At 39.2% G+C, this 6025-nt stretch overlaps 1 long non-coding RNA gene across 1 annotated transcript; it reads right to left on the bottom strand.

Moving 5' to 3' along the window:
- Positions 1-1305: 1305 nt before the first annotated feature.
- Positions 1306-3386, bottom strand: LOC130720534 (uncharacterized). Its single transcript, XR_009013148.1, has 2 exons — positions 3294-3386; positions 1306-1589 (listed from the first exon to the last, which is right to left on the bottom strand). It is a non-coding gene; the product is annotated as an uncharacterized LOC130720534 (long non-coding RNA).
- Between the last annotated feature and the right edge of the window lie 2639 nt (positions 3387-6025).

Here is a 6025-nt window from a genome sequence, read left to right as displayed (position 1 = left end):
AGTCGGTATAAAACTATTTTACCCGATAAGTTGCTTTTTGCATCGAATGTCGGAATAGAAAACTTCCTTCGGAAGAAAGATTGAAATCATCAAGAGAAATGGGTGTACACGTGTAGAATATTCATTTGAAGCTCTGAATAGATAAAGTCTTCATTGTCGAGAAATTCTAGGGTTTTGAAATACCAGGGATTCGGTTTCGGCAAACTTCCGATGATTGGAATCGGACGTTCGTAGATCCTAGAGTTTCGCCTCGAAACGATTGTGGTATATGGAAAAAAAGAAGTTCTAACATTTCTCTGAAGATTTTTGGAATTAACTGCCATCGTGCCTAAAAGTGAAAATTAGCTATATACTAGGGTTTCTGACCTAGGTTTAAGCGTAAAACGTTCGTGTTATAACTTTTATCGATCATAATGCAATCCTTGAACTTTTCCTGAACTTTCTCCTTCATAAATATATTTCATTTAATAAACTTTCGTTCAGGTTTCCCTTCACATTACATCAACCCTAATCGTGAATAAGAAGTTTATTCACTTAGCATGAACTTAAAAACTCGGGCCTTACATTACTACCCTCCAAAAAGAAAGTTTCGACCTCGAAACTTAAGGGTTAGTAAAAAGTTCTGGATACTGTTCTTGAATCTTCTCCTTCAACTCCCATGTCGCATCACCAGTGTCTTTATTCCAAATGACCTTCACTAACTCGATCTCTTTCCCCCTCAACTGTTTTATCCTGGTGTCACCAATGCTAATTGGCGGTGTCTCGAAAGACAGATTATCCTTCAACTCAATATCATACAGCTCGATAACATGTGTCGGATCCGCAATATATTTCCTCAGTTGTGACACGTGGAATACATCATGAATATTTGATAGAAATGGAGGTAGTGCAATCTGATATGCGACTGGTCCAATTCGACGAGTGATCTGATACGGTCCAATGAACTTGGGCGTAAGCTTCTTTGACTTGATTGCTCGACCAACACCCGTCGTCTGAGTAACTCTCAGAAATACATGATCTCCTTCTTCGAACTCCAGAGTTCTGCGCCTCTGATCTGCATAACTCTTCTGTCTACTCTGAGAAGTCCTCATCTTCTCTCTGATCTGCTTGATCTTCTCAGTGGTCTGTTGCAGAAGTTCCGGTCCTACCAACAGATTTTCTCCATTTTGGTACCAACTGTAACACCCCGATTTCGGTGGTGTCACTTTAGTGACTTTAAATCAATAGTGCGGAAAATGCGTAAATATTTTTTTTCGTTTTCTTTTCAAATAGAAGACTTAACATAATGAAGACTCAACCCAAAGATAATAAACATAAAGTAATTGGGGATAGTGCCCGCAGGCGAATAAGTGCATCCCATGGTCAGAGCCATGAGTTTTATGAATACAGTTTTCAAGGAGATAAGTCAGCCCCAAAACGGGAAATGACAATCAGAGCTGTGAAAACAATCCCCCCATATAATACACTCCTAACATCGACCCTCATCCGATCATGCATGAAGTCCGGGTCCACGTCAAAGGCTCAGTAATAGTCATTGCGCTCCGGATCCTCCCCGAACGACGATCCATCTTGAATCAGCTGTTGGACGTCTGGCAGCAGGCCGACCGCCCAAACACAACCATACACACAAAGCCAAGGCGCTAGGGTCAACTCACAGAATATAATAGATAATACAAGCAACATGTGATGAATAAAGGGGTATATATATATAGGTTGTATATATCCATATAAGTTCTGTATCGTCTACCCTAAGGTATATACATAACATGTTATCAGATTTCTAAATTCAATATTCAATATCTCAACAGTTCAATAAGTTATATCTCGAAAACTCGATAAGCAATATATCAACGAATATAGTTAAATGCATGGTATGCCAATGCAAAATATGCTGACACAAACCCGAATAACGTCACTCTGCTTGGCGACGGGACAAACCAATGGTATTGCCACTTAAAGGCTGGGCACCTCGAGACGGTCGTAACACTGGCCTCGTGTTTAACCATTTCTGCTCGGGCGTCACTTATCACCTTTGGCTATAGTCAAGACGGTACAAACTCTACATGGTTCGACCATTTCTGCTTGCTATGCCGGACATCAACAGGCACGATACAACTCTACATGGATGATCGTTACCTCCTGTTGTGCCAGGTATAATCAGGACCGATTCAACTCTACACGGCTGATCGTTGCTTCCTGCTATAACGAAGTACTCCACTTGGCACTTCATCGCGTGTATGCATGGGTGCAATATGGTTAGCTAAACAACGATTCGTCCTCACAGGTAAAATTGGTTCATTGACCAAAGGCTTCTACAACGAGAACCCTAGGCTATAGTCAAGTCGGTTGTGACCCTACGGGTTTAACCATTCTGCTTGCTACGCCAGACATCAACAGGCACGATACAACTCTACACGGCTGACCGTCACTACCTGTTGTGCCAAGTGTACTCTACTAGGTACCTTACTAATGCCCAGACCCTTGGCTAAAGCCCGTCTTCAAATTCTTTTCCATAAAAATGAGTTCCCTTAAAACAATATTTCTTTTATAGGTAAAGTGTTCCATCGTGAGTTAATCCATTATGTCGTTAATTCCAAAGTTCAGTTTTCATTTCCAACACCTTTCAAAATAAAGTTCCCAAAGCTAGGATCACCGACCCATTCCCGTTTTCCAAACTCACTTTCATTCCTAAGTCTTTTCTGTTGAATCATCGTCATTAATTAAAAACATTATATTCTTAGTAAGTATATTATGGATTTATTTACATAAAACATATTATGATTATTTTCGGTCCAAAACTCTATAAGTTCAAAGTTCCCATCAAACCCAAACAACTCTCCGAGAAAACACTAGATCCCCTAAAACAATGAAGGTTCGAACCTTGGTCCGACCTAACAAACGTTCCCAAAACAAACCCGTCCTTGTCATGACGAAGGTAAGTGTATTCTACACTCCCAAAAGTGGTATCAAAATACACGAATATAGTCAGCACAATTTAATCATAACGCAAATACATCAAGCTCTATCGAGCGATAAATCAATATGGCAGTGTTGTAAACATAACCTTGTCATATCCACTAGAAAGTGATAAGACAGAAACCAGTAAACGGCCGAAGCCTCTCAGAAAACGGAGACACACGTCTCATATAAGTTCACTCGGCCGAAGCCTCCAGAAAACATTTTCCAATTCACAGCGATAAACAATATCCAAGCAATATACAATATCACGCAATATTCAAGTCGAAGTTATCGACGCCTACAATGCAAATAGCTAGTAAGTAAGTTGCCCTAACCTCGAACTCGTCCAGTGTGTTCAAGCAAGGCTCCTTCACAATCCTCTTTTCCTGCTCCAAGTGTTCCTCCAAACGAATCTTTGAGCAAACGAAGCGAAGGTCAATCGAAACAAGTCAATTCGGTCAATATAACACTAACTAGCGTTAGACAAAGCTTAAGAAGCTTCAGAGTACAATCTTTAAGCATGAATAGACGACATAACCTCGTTCGCTAAAACGAGCATAACTCGAGCTACAGAACTCGGAATGACACGAAACCAGCGCCAAAATTTCGACAATCGGAAGAGCTACGCAATGCCTCAGGTCATAGAGACCCAAAAATTATTTTTGGACACGGTACTCTAAGCAATAGGTTTCGGCCACTATGTAAAATAGGGTTTCCGAACTTTTTCTTCGATCTAAATCGATTCCTAGGTATTCTTAGGCGATATCTAGGCCAAGGAAACTCTCAGAAAAAATATCGAATCGAAAACTGTCGCAGGGGTATTTTGGTCATTATTTTCAGCTCAGAATTTCAAAATCAGAGTTTCGAAAAACAAATTAGATGGGGTTGATACTAACGACGATTATGACGACTAATCCTACTAGCACTAAGCTAAGGCGATAGTTTTCAGCCCAAAGGTTGAGACTTTGCTTAAAAATGGGTATCTTAAGCAGAAATTGATTCCGGCGGAGTTCCGGCGACATAACGGAAAAACTAATCCGACAGAAGTGCTCTTGGGCACGTAAGGAAGATGTTTAGAATCAAAAATGAAGTATTCAAGATAGTTTTGCAAAAACCTCAAAACTATGAGCACAGAAGGACATAAAGAAAAGCTATGAAAAAAAAACGATCAGAGGTAAGGAAAAGCGACTATACCTCAAAACCTTGAAGTAGCAACTGTTTAATCGACGATCCAGCAAGAAATGAACAAAATCTCTTCTCCTCCTCCTCCTAGCAAACTCGCGGCTTCAAGAGAGAAAATGGGTGAGTTTTTGTGTTTTGTGAGGTTTTTGTTTCAAGCTTCAACATATATATATAGGGAATGAAATGGAAGATATTTTGTAAAGATTGGATAAGGATGGATAGATATTTATCAAAGATATTTTGAGAAGATATTTTGTGAAGATATTTTTGAGAAGATATTTTGTAAACCGGTACAGATTTGTTTAGATATCGGAGGATTTAGCTCATAGAGTTATAAAAATATGAGAGTGATTTCCGATTCTTCCTACTGATTCCAAGGTATTCTAGACACGATATTCTCCCCGCTGAATCTTCTAATTCTTCAAAGAAATATCGGTATGATTTTTGGTTTTCGAGGGTTGTTTTTAATGCTATATATTGAGGTTGGCAAAACGCGGAAAAATGAAAGTTTCGCGAATCTGATTTTTCTGGCTTCATTCCCCATGAATTCTAAGATAGGTTTTGGCGACATAAATCCAAAACTAAGAAAAGGTTTCCTTGTATTTTTGGTAACTAATGCAAAGTCGGTGTAAAACTATTTTACCCGATAAGTTGCTTTTTGCATCGGATGTCGGAATAGAAAACTTCCTTCTGAAGAAAGATTGAAATCATCGAGAGAAATGGGTGTACACGTGTAGAATCTTCATTTGAAGCTCTGAATAGAAAAAGTCTTCATCGTCGGGTGATTCTAGGGTTTTGAAATACCAGGGTTTTGGTTTCGGCAAACTTCCGATGATTGGAATCGGACGTTCGTAGATTCTAGAGTTTCGCCTCGAAACGATTGTGATATATGGAAAAAGAGAAGTTCTAACATTTCTCTGAAGATTTTTGGACTAAATTCCTACAGTGTTCCAAGGGTGGAACATAGTCTTATTTCCTAAGGTTCTTGTCCTAGGTTTTCAAGCGAATATTAGTCGTGCTATAACTTAAATCGACTTTGGTACAATCCTTAGACTTTTCCTGAACTTCCTCCTTCATAAATTTATTCCATTCGATAAACTCTTGTTCAGGTTTTTCCTTCACGATACGTCAAGCCTAATCGTAAATGGAAATCTCTTCCACTTATTCTAAGCTTAAAAACTTGGGTCTTACATTACTACCCTCCAAAAAGAAAGTTTCGTCCTCGAAACTTAAGGATCAGTAAAAAGTTCTGGATATTATTCCTTGATCTTTTCCTCTAATACCCATATAGCACCGTCCGTGTCTTTGTTCTAAATAACTTTCACTAAAACACTCTGCTTTCTCTTCGATTGTTTCACTCTTCTAGCCCCAATGTTGGTTCGACGGCGTCTCAAAAGACCTTTCATCTTCCAGCTCTATGTTGTCCGGTTCGACCACTTGCTCCTTTGCTTTTGTTCGTCCAAAAGACAATGATAGTGAGACAACCAATCCATCCCTAGGATAACATCTAGGTTCTGTTAAGTCAATCAAACAGTTAGTACTCATCATAAGATAACATCTAACATGCTATACAATATGGTTAAGCAATAACTTCAATCAATTCTAAGCGAAAAATCGCTTGCAGACAATCAATTTTCACTCTTTGCAGAGTCACACAACCTAGCACAGAAGACCTATTCCCCAAAGACTCCCGAAAGACTCGACAAGCTCTGATACCACAATGTAACACCCCGATTTCGGTGGTGTCTCTTTAGTGACTTTAAATCAATAGTGCGGAAAATGCGTAAATATTTTTTTTCGTTTTCTTTTCAAATAGAAGACTTAACATAATGAAGACTCAACCCAAAGATAATAAACATAAAGTAATTGGGGATAGTGCCCGCAG

The sequence above is a fragment of the Lotus japonicus genome, chromosome 5 (assembly GCF_012489685.1).
Source record: "Lotus japonicus ecotype B-129 chromosome 5, LjGifu_v1.2".
Classification (NCBI taxonomy): domain Eukaryota; kingdom Viridiplantae; phylum Streptophyta; class Magnoliopsida; order Fabales; family Fabaceae; genus Lotus; species Lotus japonicus.
This window is presented reverse-complemented; position numbering and strand designations above follow the sequence as displayed.